Below are 22,122 nucleotides of genomic sequence, written 5' to 3'. Positions count from 1 at the left end.
GACAATATTCAATAGTGACAAGAATTTTGGCATCACTCAATGTTTTGGTCAACAAAATAGAAAAGTTCCTTTTCTCTGCAGACAGCACCATGCTAGGAGAAGCCTAAGTCTTGCTGTAGAATGATTTTAAGACCAAAAAAGAGTCACAAAGAAACCTGAACAAGCTGTCTAAAAGAACATAATCAGCTTAAGACTCCACAAACATGTATTTCTACCCAGGCAGAAGAAACAACTGATAAGGTAATTCTGTGTATTTTCAACAGCTGTGGTACTGAGAAGTTAAAACAGGGGCATTGAACAAACAAAAGGTAATTTACAGAGCATCAATGTGAAATACTCTGGCAGTAGACCTACAAGCTATAGCTTCAGATAAACATGCTTACCTTTGTTTACATTTAATTATGATTTATATAAAGTTTATCTTCTTTCAACCACACTCAGAAACGTTCACTACAATGAATTTACTCACTTTTTCTGTTTTAAATTCATCTCTACCCAAACTATGGAAGAAACATTGAAACTGTCCCTAGCAGTATAAAATCTGTCTCATCAAAGACTTTGGCTCCTCTAAAAAGCAGAAGCTTGGCTGGAATGTTCCTGTGAAGACATACTTGCCTCAACTAAGCAGCCATCCTTTCAGAAAAAGTTAATCTAGACAACAGCTAATTTTATTCAGCAAAAGCCACAGTGACCTTTAATTACATATTAACACCTCTGATTTGAGCTGATGACCATTTCCCGGATATACTTCTGAGATACAGTGCTAGCAGTGAGTAATTCCTGACCTTTAGCCATTGAATTAACACCTCTAATTATAAATGAGAGAGCATTTAAACCAAAACTCTTCCTAATCAAGTAACTTATAAGACTTTAATTTGGCTGGTCGGCTACAGAATATCAAATCCCTTAGACATTGTGAAGGTAATTTTTTTTTTTCCCTGAGGCTTTCCTAATTTATATCCCACAGCAGTTGCTCTGACTGTGCTTTACAAAGCTGTAGTGGGGAAGATTGTGTCTATGATATTTCCTACCTGCTGAAAGAGTGCTTATATGTCAGTGCTACTTGAATTTTTTGCTACTTATCACATTTCCTTGTGTATCTCTGGCTGCAAAGTCTCAGCCTGTTACCAAACCACAGTGGGCTGTGGTCTTAGCCAATCTCAGAGAGGAAGCAAGTCTAGGCTGGAAAATTTGCATATGGCAAAGATGGGAGACATTAGTATTGCACAGATACAATTTTTTACTTTCTTGCAAGATTTCTCATTTTCACTCATGTAGCTCTATAAGTTTAATCTTGAAGCTGTATAGGAAAGATGTAAAACATGATCTCTGTGACCTAAAACTACTTCTGACTTATTCAAATTACAAATGGCATGTCTATGGGCATCATCTATGAAAGACTTGTGTCTCTATGGTATTATAATATTGCAATAGAATTGCCCAGGAAGGCACAGCTAATGGAACTGGATTTATCAAAATCTTTAGTCTCAAGACCAACTAGAAAAATGTGTTGCAACGTTTTTCATTTTCAATTTAACTGAAATTTCTATCATCTTTCCTAGAAATGCCAAATATGCTTTTGATTGAGTCTCTCTTCCTATCTGCCATAGATCTCTATAGGGTGTTCAGCACAGGCTAAATCCTATTAGTCCCCTCTTCCAGAAACTCTTTCTAGGCTTGTTCAGCTACTGTTAGCTTTTTTTCCCCCTTCTTCCTGATAAAAACCTTCAGGAAAATCCATTTTCCCTGCAGGAATTATAAATGCTACCAGATACATTAAAAGGAGTCCATGTTTTACAAGCTTAAGTTACAGCAATAAACTCATAAATGTATTTAAAGGAAACTGCAAATTCATAAATATTAGGGGATTTCTTAAAATAAAAGTAGAACGCACTTTAGGAGTTTGAGTAATACCTGTGTTCTGTTGCAACCTCCAAGAGAATCTGAACAAAATAATTTCTTCTGATATATTAATGTACTTACATATTAATTAATTAATGTCATTAATATAATTTAAATTACCAAAACCCATTATTTTGGAAAAAGAAATATATGTAAACTGGTAAACTCCCAAAAGGAAGTATTCTCCCCTGCCTTGCCCTTGCAGCCCTTAGCTCCATCCAGCCTATCCACACCTCCCAACTACTAAACCAGTAAACTGAGCATACTAGCATGGGAAAAGAAATAACTGCTATTTAATCTGCCTAATATAATTGTGTGTTTGCTACCTTAGACCACTACAACAGCTTGCTGCCTTTTTTTCTTTTTTTTCCCCAGGCTGTAAGGCTAGGATGAGGCTTTCAGATCTGTTTATTTTAAAATTATCACTTTAGGTAAAATGTTTAGCCCAGATATGCTAATGAAATGAGGCACTTAGTCCAGCTGAACTTCTACATTATTTTATGCTGGAATCTCGAGGTAAGAAAACAAATGAGCAATGGCAAATTAATCTTTTCATTAGGGGAACTGAATCACCTAGAGGCTGAAAGAAAGTATTAGTTAGTTACTTTTGGTCATATACTGGAATATAAATATGAAGTTAACAGAAATTAGCACAATTCTGACATTCTTCAGAAATATACAGCAGATTTTTTTTTTCAAAAATAATACCTTCTGTATGTTCTGTTGAAACAAATATTCCATTCAAAGCAGTGTAATTGTGCTAACAATAGAAGACATCTATCAGAAGTGTAGAAAGCTGAAATATAGAGGAGATGAATGGAAAACAAAGGCTCACGAGACTTGATCTAAGTCATAATATTTTATACATCACTCAAAAATCACAGCAAGAAACAGTGTATAAAACCTAGACATACTAAAGTTTTTCTCAGCTAAGAACTGAATTACTAGGGTCTAGCTGCATACCAAAGTAGCTAAAACTCTGTATTATAAAATCTGAATACCCTCAAAGAAATTCACATGAAGACCAAAAATTACCCACATGAATAAGGCTTCAAACTCAGAGAGTATGAACTTAAATGGCTTCTATTCTGAGTACAAGAAAATCTGCAGCTGTTAATGACTAGTGATTTTTGTTTGCTTTATTTGTGATGTATATATAGAAATGCGTGTGTGTTAGAAATTGCAATGCAAACACTCAATTCAGTGGTATCTCAGCCTACATAAAGACCCTTGGAGTCAAACCAGTTGTTATGGGTGTGGGCTTGAAACACCTAAGTTGCTTTGAGGACTTGTAAATGACTTACCCACAGAGAATAACAAAGTCTTTGCTTTTCAAAGACCAGACGGGGTATTACCACTAGATCTCCCCATTTTTTCATTAGCAAGTGAAGCACAGAGGTATTCAAATTCACACTATGGAAATAATTCTCTTCACATCAAAATATGCTGATAATCTACATAGACAAAAAAGGTAACAGCATTATTCAAGAGAGTTATAGCAATTCTGAAAACTGTCATACAACACACCTAATTTTCAGCCCTGTTGTTCAAAAGAGCTAGGATCTTAGAGTTTATTAAAATAAGGCCTGGTTTATGCTCCCTTCCCATCCTATTTTCCTCAATGTCAATTCCTTACAAATGTTTTCTGTCAGCTTTTTTTCTTCATGCCTGTTTTCCACTGTCATCATGCACTTTGTTTTCATCAGCCTGTCTGCCTTCTCTGACTGTGGTAACTAGATTTCTCCAGTTCCAACATTTTATTAACTACGTGTCCAAAATACTTATGATGTTAGTTTGCCTGCACTTCTGAAGCACTGGCAGTGAACTGGTTTGAAGACTACATCACCTACTGAAGATTTTCCAGGCTCTTTCTCAGCTTCCTAGGTAAAATCCTCAATACCCTGTTTCTGACCATTAAAAGTGGAAGGCAAATCATGTATTTTTTGAAAAGGGTGAGAAGCAATTCCTTAACTGCAGTTACTCAGACTTCAAAGCCTTAAGAGAAATTAGGGCAATGAATTTATTTCATCTACTTTCAATAAGCTTAGTCCAGGAGCTGCTTGTATATATACACTCAGCACAGCTGCATGGTGGTAATCTGGTTGAAGTGTTAAAAATCTCATGAGCAGTTACAGAAACAGAGCTGGGGGGATTGAAACCTTCCTTTGTGCTCTATCCAAGGTTGTGTCCAGAACCTTACCTGCATGTTGAACCCTTTTCTTTCCCTCCTCACCCCCGCAATGCTGTCAATAGCAGTGAAATATCTTTGCTTTCAGTAAGTTAATTCCAAAAAAAGCACTGATAAAGTAGGGTGGTATTACAGAATTGGAAAAAAAACGCTCAGCTGGACTCCTTACCAGGCCTGAGGAGTATGACAGTAACCTCAAAGCAGAACCAGTTTATATCTGAAAAGTGTCAGACAATTTGTCAATAGGGGAAGAATGGCTAAAGCTGCCTGCAGGCAGAATAATGTAGCTGAGGATCTTTTATTAAAGCTGTGGCCTCTATTCACTTCATTCATTTTATCTACAGCTCAGTCCACAGTTTGCTGTTGGCAGCATGTTGTTGCCTGACATCTATAGTGCACAAATTTTAGCATCAAAGTACCCTGAGAAAAACACTTTTAGGCCAGGTTTCTAAGAAATTGAGATTTGTACAGTAAGACATAAATATATATAGGCTTTTCTTTTAATTTCAGCTAAATTGATTGATTGGGTTGATTTAAACCAAAAAATTGCAAACTCTAATATTATTGTAGGCATAAGAGGTTTGTGAAATTCATGGTTAATTATCATTAACAATCACTAATGTCTCCCACTGAGCTCAACTCCCATTAGAAAACAGAAAGACAGAACGAATATGAAACTCCAGCGATGGGGCAGGGGGAGGAACAGAGACAGTCACCCTTTAATGATAGTTTTCACTATATTAAGCGTGAGATAATTCAACCAAGAGACAGGGTTTTTTGAAACCATGCTTAATTCATTTTGCTGCCAACAGAACTCCTGTTGACGTCTTTGTGCTGTGTCACCCAGCACTGAAAAATGCTTCTGTCACACGGAAGGGCACTTTAGCATATCTCAGGCTTTCTGACAAACATTGTTCTCACAAAACAAATACTTCATCCTTTCTTATGCAGCTCTTTGAAATCAAATTTCAGGGCAAGAATCACTCAAGAGGAAAGAGAAAGTTGAATGCAAGAACTTTGGTGAATGGAAATAGGAAGATAAAAACAAGTTAAGCAAAAAAAACTTAGCCAATCGCAATTCAAAATTATTTGCTTTACTTTAGAAAAATTAAATGAGAAGAAAAACAGTTGGTACTCTTTTGAGGCTATAAAAATGAAAGTATAATCAATAAAACCTTCTCTGTTTTACTAAATTAGTTATAAAAGCCTCAATGTTACAATTTCTTGCTGACATATTTTTCTTTCTTGCCTAGTTGTTGGATCTGACCTTATAGTCTAACCAAAAATACATAAAACAAATCATCTTCCAGGAAAGTTCAGAAATTCAGTTGAGTGGAGGGGATTTAATAAATAAAGTAGGATTCTACTTTTGTACAGTTTGCACTTGAAGGTTTTCATGTACTTCAAATTACTTTTTTAGTCCAAAATAGATGTCTGAATTGGTAAACAAAATGTTGTTGCTACCCGATGCATTCCAACACTTATTCAATTATTCAGTAAATATTGCTACAGTTTGGTCAGATTCTAAACTCTTTAAAACTCTTTGTTGTTTCAAAAGGAATTTAAAAGCGAAATAGAAAATATCTCAATGCTATTTTATTTAGGTTAATTCTTGATTGTCCAAAATCATTATCAGTTTGGTGCTCTCTTCAAACCATTTTTTTAACTGACTTTGTCATCAAAGTGTTCCATTTCCAAAACAGGGATTAAATTTGAATCTCTTTAAATTCACCACATAAGTGATTTTAATCCATACTGTAAGTTTTATCCTGAAATCCTATTTCTGTGTATGTCTTGTTTTTCTCATGTTTTTGTGGTTGACTCCTATTTTTCTGACTAGGTGTGAGTCACTTTCATATATACATATTTTTAGTACTTTACAGTTTATGAAGCATTTGTCTGTGCAGATGTCTGAACATATTGCTGTACAAGTGCAAATATCAATATGGTACAGGATTCTTCAGAATTTTTAAATTAATAGGTTTCTGTTTAGGATATTATGTAACTGATAGAAATTACTTTCACTCAGCACTGAAATACAAAAGAAATCTCTGACTATATTATGACTCCAACAGTATATAATTAGTATTACTTACACTGAATAGATCTGTAAATTCATACTGGTTCAGGTAGTAGGATGAAAAGCAATATAAAGAAGGAAGAAAAAGAAGAAAGTTAAGCTATAGCAATGAAGGAAAAATAAAAAAATGGAAAAGGGGACAGAAAATGAAAAAAAACATAGAACATTTCATGTATATGTCTACACAAACATGCAAAAATTTATGCAAAAATTTATTAGCAAATCCCTAAAGCATCTAGCATTTGAAATAAGAACTTAGAAATTCACAAGTTCACTTGAATATATTTTTGTCCAAAAAGTTTGCAATGGGTACATCATAAATTGACCAATTTTGAAACTCTCTTTATACAAACAGAGTCAGTTATAGAAAGGAGACTTTTTTTTTTTTTCTGCACAGGGTGCAAGGTGGAAATTTTCCATAAATCAATCTTGCCAAGGAATAAACAGCAAGTGAATTTATACACTGAAAGCACATAAACCTGCCTATCTAATACAACTACCACTCACCTATTGCATAACTGTTAAGCTTCTGCAGTCTTATGTAATACTTGTCACTGCACCTTTGGGGGTCTCTGGTGGTCATTTGGGGAGGTGGCACCTTTTTCGTTTCAAGCAAAGTTCATCTCAGAATAAGCACAACCCAAAGCTGAGTGCAAAAGAAAATATTATTTTCTTACATCTGCAGCTCAGAGACACATATTCCCAAACAACTGATATGCAGGACATCAAATACAAAATATTTCCATAAGCTTTAATCAACACCTGCTTAACACACCTGATAACCTCTATTTGCATTCAGAAGAAGGGTTAAAGGTAAGAATGACACCATTATCTTTCATCCACAACAGAGATCAAAGGAGGGGACAGAGAATTCTGCCTAAAGACTCAGAGAATTCTGCTTAAAGACATCACATATATACTGAGCTGTAACTGAGTGAGGCTAATGAGAATTAGCCATGGGAAGCTTCACTTTAGTCTTTCACATGTGTGTGCGCCTTCAATTGTTCTTATTTTTACCCAAATATGTGTAATACACACACACACAAAAGAAAATAATTCTGATGTCACTTTAGGAAAAAAATATCCATAAAGGAAGTTTGGATATGGAATTTTCTTTTCCATCATCACTGGCCAATGGAGAACCAGCCTTACTCGCCTAAACTTTCAGATGAATCAAGCGTGACTCAATCATATGTCTATGACATTACATTACTGGCAAGTATTTGATAATGGCAAGGTATGATAATGAAAACTCACATCCTTTTTCTTCTTCTGGTATCTGTAAGAGAAAAAATCCCAAATTCTGCATCAAAACAACACCAAACACAGTCTCAATACATATATTGAATGCACAGGGCTAGAGGATAGAGACTTTCACAAGAAGTAGTCTTGAATTCTAATCTGTACTTGGAGATTTAAACCGATATTTTTCACAATCTAGAGTTTTTTGTTATCCAGGCTTTGACATGTTATGAATAAAAGCAACCTTTCAATTTTTTTCATTCCAAGCTGAGCCTCTGTTCTCTAGACATACAAAGGGCAAAGCAAGCTTGTTTCTAATACACTTTTGATTTCTGATCACGCTGAAGTGCAAAATGTTTTTGCCATTTACTTTAGAGTCAGGAAAGGGGAGGAGGAAAAAATAATCAATAAACCACCCACAAATATCACAAACCACAAGGACTATTTGCCTGAAATAATAGTTCAGTGAGGAGCACTGGATTAGACAGGAAATTGCCTGCTTTACCACTAAGCCAAATAAATTTGTACACATTGCTGTACTGCCTCTTAGCTTCAACAGAAGCAAAGGAAAGAACTTCACCTAACTTTACCTCATGATTTGGGTAGGTCTTCTGCTACAGGATCTCTAGGTTCAAGGCCCTTGAGGTGAAGGACATGTAGAAGGGTGGCCTTTGTTTCTTGAATGCCAGAATCCAGGGTTACTGCATAAAAAGCAACAAGTATTTCCTCCTTGGCTGCATTTTAAAATGATGGCTCCATCTTTGAACTCAGGCAAACAGGTTTCAAAAGGGAAGCTTCCAGAGATACCTGACCTTTTGCAACTACTATTCTCTACTAGATGGTTAAACATGTTCCTCCTCCTGGAGACCCAAAGTAATTTTCCAGCAGTTGTTTTGTTGTTTTGGTTGTTCTTTTTTGTTTTCCCTTTTGATTGTTTTGGTTTTTTGTTGGGGTTTTTTTTGGGGGGTGGTGTTTGGTGGGGTTTTTTTTTTCTTTTTTTGGAGGGTTAGGGGGAATGGGGATTTTTTTGTTGTTTTTAGGTAACAGGAACATGGCAACCTATTTTTGTCATCAGAACACCTCTCTCCGTTACTCCACAATGAATCTATTTCCCTAATTTCAGTTCACAGTCTACCAGGCTATTCGATCTGCTTAATCCTTGCTCAGCTGTAAGAATGATTGCTGTTAAATCTGCAACATTTTCCTTTGCCAAAATGATCAGGGAAGCCCATTAGGTGAATCGGACACACCTCACTTTGGCCAAAAGGCACTATCCATCAGTTTCTAAATTATATTTATTTGATCTGGTTTTCTTTCTTTTGAAGATTTTTCCTTGAACTTCCTCAGTTTTAAGTCAGATTGCTAAACATAGTTGGGTGGATGGCATTTTCGGATTTCTGAAATTAACGGATTATGGATCACAGAATATGTAGGGCTAGAAGGGACCACAATTGGTCATCTGGTCCAACCTCCCTGCTCAAGCAGGGTCATCCTAGAGCACATGGCACAGGACTGCATCCAAACTCTTCTTGAATATCTCCAGTGAGGGAGATTCTACAATCTCTCTGGAAAATCTCTTTATTTATATATTTTAGTTCTCAAATTATTCCATATACTACTTTCTTCTACATTCTAGAGAGATCTTCAAGTAAGGGAGCCAGATGAACAAAAGAAGTCCAGGGTCTTCTAGGTTTTATGCCCCCAGTCTCATGAACAATCACCTGCCCACCTGCACCTCTGGGCTCAAAATTACCCTCCTTAACTGAATTCTGATTGAAGTAAGGCAATTGACAACACTGAGGTGGTTTGATATGCACATTTGCTCACTTTGGTTAAAAATACAACAGAGGATTTTGTCAGTCATGGCTATTTTAATATACTAATTGCATCAGTAGTCACTCAAGATTAAAAATTTAATAGCTAAAACAATTATTGAAGATAGAGTAACAAAAAAAAAAACCCACAGAATTTGCCAAAGAATAGTTGTCTCTTCTTTCATGCATTTTAATTTGAGGCTTCAGTGCCAGAACATATTAGAAGCACTGAGCCACCTGCTTTATTTTCTCCTTATCATTGGGCTTACTCTGAATAGTCATAGTTCTCAACAGACAGATTAATCCTCACCATGTTATCTTGCATCATTGATCTCTCTCTGAAATAAATGAAAACAGAACATCTAGCACTTCCCAGATTGTGGTATTCTGGCCTGTAAATATAATATTAAACCTAAAGGTAATGCTAGATAATATTTTTTTTTGCTTTTAAAAATGAAATTTCTGTGGTTGCTATGGAATAAATCTTGAATAACTTCAAAGTTTCTTTTAAAGAGTAAACCAGCTTTAGTTAAGTCACTTTTGGGATAGAATTTAGCCTCAAATCAAAACTATTAACACTGCAGTGCAGAGATCCAAATAAAAGATTCAATACAAAAATTGACACTATTTATATTTTTTAGTGTCTTGAAAATAGCCCCATACGGGACTATAATACAATTAGCCACCCAAGAACAAAAAGAATAACTCATAAAGCAACAATACAAAAAGAATCAATGAGAAAGATTTACGCTGTCCTATCTTGAATGAAGTAGTATTACTTGCATATATTTTAAAAAGTAATCAGCAGGCAGTTCTCTGAACAGTTTCTTAATATTCAGTACTTGCAGAGGTAATTCTGCACACCTTTATTCAGCCATCTAAAAAGTTTTGGAAAGTTGAGAACCTGCTGGTCAGCTTGACTAATATCTTTCTCTGCACTGAAAGCTCCAGAAATATCTAGTACTGCACTTCATAGGTGTCCCAGTAGCTGAAGGAAACCAGGGTCACAGAAAGTCACATAAGCAGGCTGAGAGATCATTAAATATTACCATAAAAATTGTAAATGTACAGACTTCTATTTCAGAAATAAATTCACATTCTCTGACATGTTGCCGCCTTCCTAAAACCCTAGATAAAGGCCTGTCACACACCCTTTGTGTTAGTATTCATGGAGGGAAAAGCTGCTTTTTCATGGGAATGGATGTGAGAAGTAATGAATGTATTAAGAACATGTTATTACAGCACTTTAGCATTAAAGAGCTTCTATTTTTTTTTTTTTTTTTTTTTTTACAGTGGTTACTAAACTGGAAGCCTAAACCTCCAGCTTGGGCACCTAGCTTGTAAATAAGTGACTTCCAAATGGTATTTAAATATATCCAGTAAGAAATACTGAGGAAAATTGCACACAAATACCTTTAACCTTCTTGGATCATGTATCCTCTATTAACTGCAAAGATATATTGTCTTCCAGGACTAACATAAATGAAGAAGCCAGAGGAAAACAGAACCTTATGTTTGGGAACTGCAAAGAAATGATTATTTAGTCAGGGGATGCATCCATGCTGACAAATAGGTAGATAGGTCCTGAAATAGGTAGATAATTTCAATGAAGAATAAAATATACAGCCACAACCAGTGAAAAATGTTCAAGAACACAGTTGATTACCTGTTAACACATTAACCAATTGACATCAGGAAACAGATAAGCAAAACAGCTGATCAACTGAAAAGACAAATCAAAATGTGTTGGCATTTTTTAATGCATGGATTTCTACTCTTCTCTTAAACACCAAATATGGACTAATTTGAATTTAAGTTTTCAGGACAGAGAAAGTTCCCTTTCTCTGAAAAGAGCATTACCTATATACTAACAAGACTAATAAATGGTCCTCTGCAGCATTAGAGTGAGTCTCCCCTTTGGGAGGGAACAGAATTAGAGAAATATTTAGACAGCACTACCACTGAAACATTTATAATCAAATAACAGTGAAGGTGGACTGGCTACAGCAGGAACAACAATTTGTTTCAGTTGGTGGTATAGAGCCTATTAGAAAATTTGGAAACTGATTTAAGAGATGAAAGCCTTTGGAAGAGCAGTTTTGTAACCACTCTAAAAGAAAAGTGAGCTTTATTGGCAAAAAAGCAAGGCATTTTAAATGAAAAAAGAACCCCACAAAATTTCATCTCCCATAACTAAAGACTAAAAATATAACCCTTGTCTCCTTTCTTGTAAGTAAAAAAAACCATTTATCAGTTATTTCAGCAACTTTAATACATTAAAATTATTCTATTTTGGTTGTAACAGAAACAAAAGGCAAAAAAAGAGAAGGAATTTGTCTGGCTGTACTTTGGTTTGGGCTTGATACATAGATTTCCAGTCAAGTGAAAAAATTTAATTTTTATGATGGATCATTTTTAGTAAGGAGTTACCCAGAGTCTTTGGCAGGTCATGAAACAGTAGAAAAAAAAAATAAAAATCTTAGAGTCTGCTCTCATTTTTATGGGAGCCAAGACTCCCTTACAGCTATATCATAGGAAAACATCCTTGCCATTTTATTCTTTATTGCTTTAGTGTATGAGCCACCATAATTTTTAGATTATAGGGAATTTTAAAGAACACATGACTATGTGCACATATGAATCAATGATGCCTTTGAAGTTTATACTTCACAGGAAGTTGTGTCCTAATATTACACTTAAGATATGTAATGGTATCCATCATTGTTGGCTAAGACAAATATCACAGCAGTCAAAAAGCAGAGTTCTTTCAACAGTCAGTGGAAACTGTTTATCAAATCCTGTATCCCACATGGCCCAAATAATAGGATTCTCCACACTGTATAAGTGGAAATGTTAGTGAATCCAAAGATGAAGCAATAAATGACTATATTTGAGTAGCATTTTTTCCCCAGTAAATACTACTCCTTCTTCACAATAAAAGGATGCCAGTTCTTTTCATTTTTTTTTAACAATAGTTACATGACTGATGAAAGAAGACATATTTAGCCTGTGTTATCATTGAAAAAAAATGCCCCAAATATCTTACTTTTTATGTGTTCTTTTTCCTTTTTAAGATCAGAACTTTCTATAATCATGCTGGATAACATCACAAGGGGAATTATTTTTTAATGGTCATTTCCCTCCATCAAAGGATATGGATACAATCAAACCTGAATTAAACAAAAGAACAGACAGCTGAGGAGAGCACGAAGTGTCAGCAGTCTTTCTTTTCATTGGGATTCCATAGCAACTACAGTTAGCTTATACAACAAATGACTGTGAATTTTAAATTTGCATATTTCTATATCAAAGTCCCAAACTTCAGCACACAAGAAGTGAGCAGTGGGTCTATCAGTAGCAACACAATATGAAAAATGGTCATGCTCACAGTGCTGGGAACACATCTCAGATGGCACACAGCCCTGAAATTCAACCATGTTTCCTTTTGCATTGTGCCTTCACACACTTGGCAAGCAGGATCAGCAAGACTCAGATAAACCAGCCAAGTAAGAGAACCTAGGTAGCTTTGTCATGCCAATTCCATTGTTGGGGTTTTTCTCCCCCCTCAGATTCTGGCATATAAACACTCACTGAAGGCAAGAGCATTTTTCATAAAGGCTTATCCCCGTATTTTGACGTTACAAAGCAGCTGTGATTAGCCATGGCACACACACATGTGGGAAAGTCACAGGCCTTTCTTCTGCTTTGAGCAAAGGCCAAGGTAGCTGCTGCCAGGTACTGCAGTCCAGGTTTCCTCATGCCTTTATTGCCCATTATAAGAAGACATAAAAACGGTAATTTCTCACGTCACAAACAGAATTTTATTCTGGTCTTCTGTGATCCCACAGGGTTTTCAAAGTAACATTAAAGATGACACACCAATTTGTCTGCAAAAAGGTACTTCCAATTAATTCTCCAGGGCCACCATCAAGGAGTGGAGCTCTTTTCTGGTGGGCCTAATGGCAATATTTTGTGAAAATAATCAAGGAAATAATTAGATTAAAACTCATTGGTTATCTTCACATGATACCACAAAGTTTTACAGCGAAGGAAAATTTTATCAATTGTTTATATATTTGTATATACTGAATTTAACCCAGTTACAGTTTGTGTGATTGATTTGAACTCTGCAACAACTGTACAATGAGCTACCTGGAACCTATGAGCTATTGTATTTAAATGAGAATTGAGTGTTTTCAAATGGTGAATCATAATTCTTCCATATCCCCTGTTCTTTCTCGGATGAAGTAGACTGTTTTCAGCATTAATTATTTCAACATTCTGCTTCAGCACAGTAAGATATTTTCCCTGCATTATCAATAGCTTATATGAGGATACTGCTTATATAGCAAAACTTTCTAAATAACCGTCTGTCTGAAGTTATTTGGCATTCAGAAACACCCTGAGGAAAAGATGTTTGTATTTAGCAACATTTGCTTATTAAAAGAATGAAAACAAAACTTCTTTTATGTTTTTTTTTTCCCCTGTTGTTTTCTAATGTAATTTTATAAAGAACTTCCAGCGTCCATAGTAGTCAAGAGACAAGTCAAGAGAAGCAGTCCATAGGTCAAGGCATTAACAGAAATTCAGGTTAATTCCTGCTGGTACTTCAGGTAGAGGGAGAAGAAAAATAAAGCATATTTGGATAGCCTCCTCTCCTCCTTTTAGGTAATTTAGTACATATTTAGACATACAGAGTCTCTTTCAAATCTCTGGAATACAAAAGCAATGCCTGCTTCATCTCTTATTAACTTTGATTATTTCCAGTTTAAACTGATCAAGTGGTTACTCTGCTTGCTTACAGTCTATTTTAAGATTCATCTTCATGGACCCCCTGGCACTCAAAGTGCTTTGCATGTTTCACACAGCTTTGAAAACCAAGTATTTAAGTAAACCAAATTTAACATTAGTATTTATTTTTCATTCTTCTTTGCACCAGTAATTTCTGCTAAATAGAACTTTCCCTTCCCACTATGCTTCCTCTCAGAAGAGTCACTGGTGATGTATACTGAAGGATAAAAAATTTTTACTTTTCCTATATTGTGCAATCGGCTGAGTGCACCTGGCAGAAATCAAGCCTCAAGCTAAAGTTGTACTGTTGGACCAGTAAAAACTAAATGTTATCTGAACTGCAGATGCTGGAAAATACCAGTGCTATTTCTTCTGAGAGATTTGTAATCTAATGAATTAAAGTAATTTTATTATTCTGCAGCCACACATGCAATTTATGTGCTGCAGAATGATAGCCTCTAATAACAACCCCAGTAAAGACAAACTAATAAAAAACTCTGCTTTATGCTTTCCAGAAAGCAGACACTACACTGACATCAAAACAGCAAGTTTAAAACTAGAGGGCAAAGGGTTTATTGTGTAATCTTCCATCAAGCTAAACACTGTCTGGGCACACCATATGATTCTTCTTCATCAAGACTGTTGTCATTTTGCTGTGCTTTCCACTACTTTCCTCTTTAGAGTGGTTAATTTCATTACACTCCAGAAGTGAGGGTTAGGGAGTAGGAGTTTGAAGAGGTGGCATGAAGATAATTTTAGAAAACAAACTGAAACTTTTCTAGTGAAAGACTTTGGCAGCAAAAATTAAGAAACCAGATTTGCTTGTGACAAGTTGACCCCATTTCCAACTCAAATATGACTTTACTATCACTTTCATGTTTCTTTAACTATTTCTGCTCCCTGCTAAACTTTATTTATATACTTCCTTTTTTTGCATTTCTCTATCATATATACCCAGAATAAACAAGATAACACTTTCTTTTCTGTTATCATCATTTCTACTGATGAACTTACGAAAATTCAGTGTTTCTAGTATTTGCTGCATAAAAAAAACCCCAAACATCTAATAATTTACAGTCCTTAAACAGGGAAAAATAGATTGCTTTTCCCTATAGCTCATCATCTCTTTGTCATCCTACTCTGCTTGTTTTCCTTTTAGCCAATTTCCTGGGGTACTTAAGAGAAAAGGAGTTGCCAATAATGGAAAAACAGTCACAAATCCCTATCAAACAAGAGCCCAACCTGAACCACACTTAAGCATTTCTTCAGGCCTTTACAAAGTAAGTGAAGTTTCAGTTAGCAGCAGGTGATCAAGTATCTTGTAAAACAAGGAGTAAAATAGATTCAATCTTTAATCCACTTTGAGAAATCCCTGCAGAAAATAATGACCTCTATGTTAAAGATTTTACTTTTAAAGCATTTTATATAATTCCAGTAGAATTTAAATTCACACACTTAGAATTCTAATGTATTATTAAAAATCTTGGTGACCCCTAACAGAGTCTCAGTTTATAAAATTAACTAACTTCTAGTGTGCTTCAGAAGAGTTCATCTAATTCCATTAGTGTTGCATCAAAATCTGCCTTCCACCCTAACAGTCACAACACAGGCTACTAGAGCACTACTAAAGACACTTCCTCAGAGGAGGAGACTTTCAGAAAAAAGTCAACAATCAACATTATATATTCCTAGCTACATGTGTACACAACGTTGAAGATCACTGATAGCTTAGGAATATTCTGTAGGTCTCACACTGAGGAACTATCCTTAAATTTCACAAGAAGTATTGCTAAGTTGAAGTTATACAGATATATAAAGAAGCCACACAATACAAAATATTAGCTGCCCTAACAGTAGTTAATGTTACATTATCTCTGCTGTCTAATATTTTGGAGTGCCAAAGTCTTAAAAATATTTGAAATAAGTTAAATTTAACATCTTCACCCTGCCCAGCAAGCCACTGAATTTTATGAGCGTTTTCAGCATGTATTCTCAGCGTGAAATTCCTTTTAAAAAGCGGGCAGACATATGTACCAATTTAAACTAACAGAAGGATACACTTCCCTGTTTCACAAGAAAGTTCAGCTGCTGGCAAACGAGGTGACAAGGATAAGGTCTTAATTTGAATAAGATAGTGTCTTTCCCTCAGGCTGGAAACCTGTAACAATCAGCAGCACCTTCACAGTAAGTTTGTGTTGAATTCCAATTGCATTCTGCAGTTACAGAAAGAAATATGAGACAGGCTACTAATTTATCTAAAGGAGATAAAGACAAGTCTGAGCCTCAGACAGATAATATTCAGTAATATTCCATCTCTGCTGGACATTGTGTTATTGATTCTTGGGGGCATGAGAATGGTAGTGTCAAGTCAGGAGAAAATTACTAGAATGCTATTTTTGCACTAGAGACTTGTGCCTTTTGACAACCCTAAGTAGTTTAAATAGGCAAAATACCCAGATACAACATTGTTCTGCTTGTGGTAACTATATTTGTGCTACACAAGCTATACTCCTCACACATGCTCTCTGTATGTATATACCTTCATTTTTCATGTTTATCTCATTCTATTGAAGCCATATCTGGAAGTTCCTTCAATCCAAAGCTACATTATATTTTTTCCCTGTTTTTTTTTTTTCCCTTTTTTTTTTTTTTTTTTTCCTGTGCCATCTGGACATCACAGACACCTGGGCTAAAATACTTATTATACCTATTGAGCCAAATGTACATTTGTGTCCTCAGGCTGTTGTAGCTACCTCAGTAAAGACATTGCTTAGCACATGACAGTACATTTTCCCTCTGTAGCCTCTCACCAGTAGAGGAGCTACACTACACACCAAAAATAACATGGAAACTTTGACCAGGGAGTGGCTGTGGAGAGATACTTGCAGCATTTCAGTGTTACTGCGATTGCTATAATAAATATTTATTTGAACCTTTTGCCAAAGCCTTGAGTGCACCAACAAGACTTCAACTGCCCCCATTTCACCTGAGACCTCCACCCACTTGGACTCAGTTCACACCAATTCCCTGACTAGAGAAAACAAAAAAACAACAAAACAAAACCAAACCAACCAACCAAAAAAAGCTAACGAAGAAACCCCAAACCACAGTAGAAAATCATGACAGGTGACTGATCAGTTACACATGCACCATTTACCAGGAGGTACTAGTTAAGAAAAAGAAAAGCAAATTCTTCTATGACAAATGTACTCAAGAATAATTGTATTCAAATCAATATTCCAGAAGGTTGAATTTTAGGAAGACAAGAAAACAACTTTTGACAGCTTTTATCTCAAATGTGTTTGAACTGACCTCTAGAGTATCATTCAAATCATATTAAATTTGCAGCATACAACTATGAAGAGACCAGTCTGTGACACAGCGTTTGCAACCTCAGGAAAAAAGAAATAAACATATTCAATAAAGAAAAGGTATAAGAAAGGTGCCAAAGATAGAAAAAAGGCAGATACAAACAGGGCAATAAGCAATTTTCACAGCCTATGCCTATTTTTCTGCTAGTACATAACTTAATTACTTCAGAAGTACTGTTACAGTGGAAAAGAAAAGCTCCTTTGAAGCTCTCCTCCTAAACCTTCTTTTATTCCTCCTGTAGCCATCCTCTCTTCAAAGGGGTTTTCCCCAGGGGTTTGCTACACAATGCAAACACTTTGGTGAGTTTATTCTACCTGATGGAGTTTTTACAAAAACCTGCAAATAAGAGTCTAGTAAGATTCTGAAGCACTGCTAAGCCTCTAACTACAACCTCAAGTGTTCAAGTCCTTTAAATTCTGGCCCAGGAACAGAGACCCTTAAACTTGAGCTGGACTAAATTACCTAAAGTGATATTTAGCTTACCAAATGACTGGATGGTCCTTTACCCACAGATTCTACTGTCCTCATTTTCTAACCTCAAAATTTGTCTCAATTTTTCATTACCTCTATGAATTCCAGCTATAAAATGAGAACTAATTTCACCTATAAGAAACCTAACCCAAAAGCAATGTTCTACAGGTTATACTATATATATATATAAGTCTTTAAACTTCAGCTGTCTTTAAAGACAACTTTGAAACTAACTTAGGACATCAGTAATATATGAGTTAATAAGTGCTCAAGATATACTATATATATTGAAGTATTTATTAAAAATACAACTAGGAATTTAGTTTCAACTATTTTTAGTGCAATATTACTTTAATTATGAATTTAATTAAAAATTATTTTACAGATTTTTATACACTGAAATTTAAGTCAAATGTGTTATACTTTTTTCTTTTTCTCTATGCTTTAGAAGAAGAAAAAAAGACTTAACCTCCCACCCCAAAAAAGTAAAATTTTAAAATTGCCAGTTTAGACACTAATTGTGAGTTGTGAGAAAGCTCTTCAAACTCTGGCATGCAGGCAGAAAAAGAGTCAGTACCCACAACAGTTTTGCACTGCTCAGTTAATGTCAGTGGGTCTTTTTATTTATCATAGTTAAACTACAGCAACAGTACCTGATCTTTGCAAAAGATGCACCACATATCTTCTTGAGATCTGCAGCTGCTGGTCACATCCAAAACCATCAGATAGGTATAAATCCATGACCCCACCAGGAGGAGACTCTGAACCCTGGTTTGAGGAATATCTGGGAATATCACTATCTGAAGGAGACACAGTGGGCCCTAGGTCACCTCTGGCATACTGCTTTGAATAACTCTTCTGTCCCAGTGTCCTGGGGTGAGGCAGGAAGTTACAGATAACTCTTGGTTATACAGAAATCTAGGATACCTTAACTTCTGACTTCCTCGTCACTGCTTGCCTTCAGAAGAAATCTGAATCAGTCCATACACCTCCTCTCTCTAAAAAGACCAAAATCTAAATTAGACATTAGCAACCACTCTTTCCTCTTCCCTGGGACCTTCCTAAGTCAACTGCCACCCCACAAAAACACCTTCCATGATTCCTCCACAAATGCTCCTCAGCTGGTACCAGAAAATCTCCTTTTACAGCAGCTACTTCCTGAACTCATCATCCCAGCAGGAGATCATTAAGCTCTTCATTAATCCTGCTATCCTGTCCTTCTGAAAGAAAGAGTCCATTGGCTTAGGAACACAATATACAGCTTTTTGCAGATCCTGAGGTATAAAACTTAATTTCTCATGGCTTCGTGTGAAAAACACTTTTAAAGTTAATTTAAGCTTTCATCAGAGTGATTTAATATTTCATCTCATGAATAAACACTTTGTGAGAACACAAAATAATAATTTAAATTGTTGGGGGATTAGACTTTGTTTCCATTTTCTTAGAGGATGTGTAGCCAGATGACCTATGAAATGTAAACCTATGTAAGGTTTTGTGCCCTTAACTTCTGTTAAAAGGATTTACATATTTCTATGTAATTAAAGAAAACATTTATGCAATGGAAAAAATTGCAGAATTTTTCAAAAACACATTTAAAAATCATGAATCAAACTTAATCTCCATATTTACAAGTATATGACATGAAAATGTGTGAATTGTTTAGTATAATTCCAAACAAATAGTATTTCCCTGATATGAATGACACATAGATGTACCTTACATCAATAGTAGTTTGTATCCTAGAAATTCAATTTCACATCCTTGAAACCTTCACTTTTAATTTTACAATTGCTGCCATACATTCAATAAAGTTTTGATGATAGATTATTCAATTAAAATTTGTAAAGGTACAAATACATTAATAATCAGGGCACTGAGGTTTTCTGTGGTTGTGAATTGCTTTACTATGGCCTATTTTTTTTATTTCTTTTCACATAATCACCTCAGAAAAATGAACTGATACACTGCTAACCTTTTGTCACTTCTGAAATAACGTTCTGCAAGCAAGCACTAATCTTTGTGATCCATCTTTCTTCAGCATTCCTTTTCACATTTTCATGGTTTTTTTCTTCCTCTGAAATAGTCTAAGCAGACATGAAATCATGAAACATGCAAAGGCAATAGTCACTCATAAACATTAATCAGCTAATTAATTCCAGATAGTTCATGATTATTCATCAACAAATCATGAACTGAAGTGAAATGAACTATTCACAATTAGTTTATGTCTTCAGAATCTTGCATTAATTATCACAGGGTTGATTCCTTTTGAGTCACTCCAGTTAGCCTCCCTCATGATTAACAAGGATAGCATGCAGTTACACAGATCACAGAGTTCCAGAGAGCAAGATAAAGAAAGAATAATTTAAAGTTGCTTATTTTATCCTTAATCACTTCTATACCATTATTTATAAGCAGAAAATTCGCCTGAATGAGAATGGTAGGAAAAAATTCCTATTCTAAAATTAAAGCAAGCAAAAAAACATAAAAGGTAGGAAATTATAGTTTTTAGTTCTGCCTCTTTCTTAAAGAAGAATTAAAATGATGTTTGAGGGTTTTCTTTACAAGCATCTAAGTAAAATATACACATGCATAAATATAGCTGTATTTTTCTTTCTGAAAAGTACAGCTCACCATTTGATATCTTGCATTTACATGGAATATAAAGAAGAAAATGGAATAAAATATAAATGGAATAAAGCATAAATATTTTATAATTATATTAAAACCCAGGTATTCTACTGTTTGGTTTTGGGGATTTGGGTTTATTTTTTTTCATTTGTTTTTGTTCAGTTTTTTTCTCCATCAAATATGTCCATTATAATTTACTTCCTACATATTTATGGAAAAGCAGGTGGATGATACATGGAAATAGAATCCCATATGCATATAAATCCCATATGCACTATAGAGTCCCATATGCACTATAAAGACCCACCTGAAACAGTGTGACCCATTCAAAGAAATATCTCAGGTTATTAGGTCACTTTCTTGTTTTAAATATATAATAAATATCTTTTCTGATCAGAGTTTGGGGATAGTTTGGGGAAATCTATGTATCAAAAATTTTGAATCTATTTCCCCTATTCTATATTACTTCTAAGGAAGTTCTCTTCAATATAATGATCTATCGCTTCCACATATAGCAAAAATGTCCCTTTGTTGTATCCCTATTTTCACTTATTTACCATATTCATGTATACCAAACTGGGAATGGATAAAATCCTCTTCTATGACCCTAAATACCCTCAGATTAAAATTTTCTAGAAATAATTTAATTTTTTTTTTTTTTCCTGACTGTACCATACATTCATTGCTCCTTGTAATTTTAAAAAATGCTAACAAAATCATTTCTTGTCTCCTTCAGGAGCTACAACTGGTTTTTTTTCTGGGCACTGCCTGGAAATATTTTATGTTGCATGTTTGAAGTGATGTCTGGCTAGAATCCTTTCTTGGTTAGAGTAGTTTCTAAATTTTATATAACTGAAGGCACTTAAAGGCTTCCAGGACAGAAGTGGGAAAGGCAGAACATCTCACTCCGTACTAAGTGTCAAGGAATCCCTGTGAGTTGAATCCCTGCTGTCTGAATTGTTGCCTTGTACTCACTGCTTATTGAAGCAAAGGTGGGTGTGAAGCACTGCTGAGTGCATGCTGCTTTTCACTGGGAGGAAAACCAGAGTGGAGAGGAAAATACAAGAGGGTGTGTTCTACATTGTAATACCAGGGGATCAGGGCTTTAATGTACCTCATGGAAGGCATCACTCCACTTGAGGAAGCAGTTGAGAGAAACCTCTCCTGTGCTTCTTATAGAAACAACTCATACATTGAAGATTAGAAATATATGTTGGATCTTTCCAGAGATTCAACAAAGCACATTTTGACATGGAGTTTTCAAGGAATTGCTATGTAATAAAGAAATTATAGATATGTTGTTCTCAGATAAACGACAAAGTTATAAAAATACTTCCAATTGCTACAACCAGAGAATTACCATTATTAGTCACTAAATGCCAATAGCATTAGAGAGCAGGGGCGTGGGCATGAAATATATTTTGATTATTAAAGAAAAGATGAAAAGAGTTCTTATGGACATGCCCAACTTAAAGCAAAAAGTGAGGTAATTTGGCTTGTTATAAATACCTTGCACCAAAGAGTAAACTAAGCAAAATTACTTTGCTGTGGACTAAGGTTTCTTGTTTACTGTTCCACAATCTGGTTTTCTATTAGTCAGGCTTTAAAGTTATCTACAAGTTTGCCTCTGT

General features: G+C 35.2%; 1 long non-coding RNA gene across 2 annotated transcripts; it reads right to left on the bottom strand.

Annotated features, from left to right (window-relative positions):
• Positions 1-5,671: 5,671 nt before the first annotated feature.
• On the bottom strand, positions 5,672-18,919 carry LOC111924275 (uncharacterized). 2 transcript variants are annotated; one of them, XR_015277712.1, is made up of 6 exons: positions 18,788-18,919; positions 18,514-18,660; positions 8,003-8,113; positions 7,428-7,449; positions 6,678-6,816; positions 5,672-6,210 (listed from the first exon to the last, which is right to left on the bottom strand). It is a non-coding gene; the product is annotated as an uncharacterized LOC111924275 (long non-coding RNA). The 2 variants fall into 2 exon arrangements; XR_002861560.2 differs by lacking the exon at positions 5,672-6,210 and having other exon boundaries at positions 6,346-6,816.
• Between the last annotated feature and the right edge of the window lie 3,203 nt (positions 18,920-22,122).

The sequence above is a fragment of the Cyanistes caeruleus genome, chromosome 1 (assembly GCF_971803275.1).
Source record: "Cyanistes caeruleus chromosome 1, bCyaCae1.hap1.1, whole genome shotgun sequence".
Taxonomy (NCBI): domain Eukaryota; kingdom Metazoa; phylum Chordata; class Aves; order Passeriformes; family Paridae; genus Cyanistes; species Cyanistes caeruleus.
The sequence above is the reverse complement of the archived record's forward strand: the minus strand, read 5'-3'. Positions and strand labels throughout refer to the sequence as shown.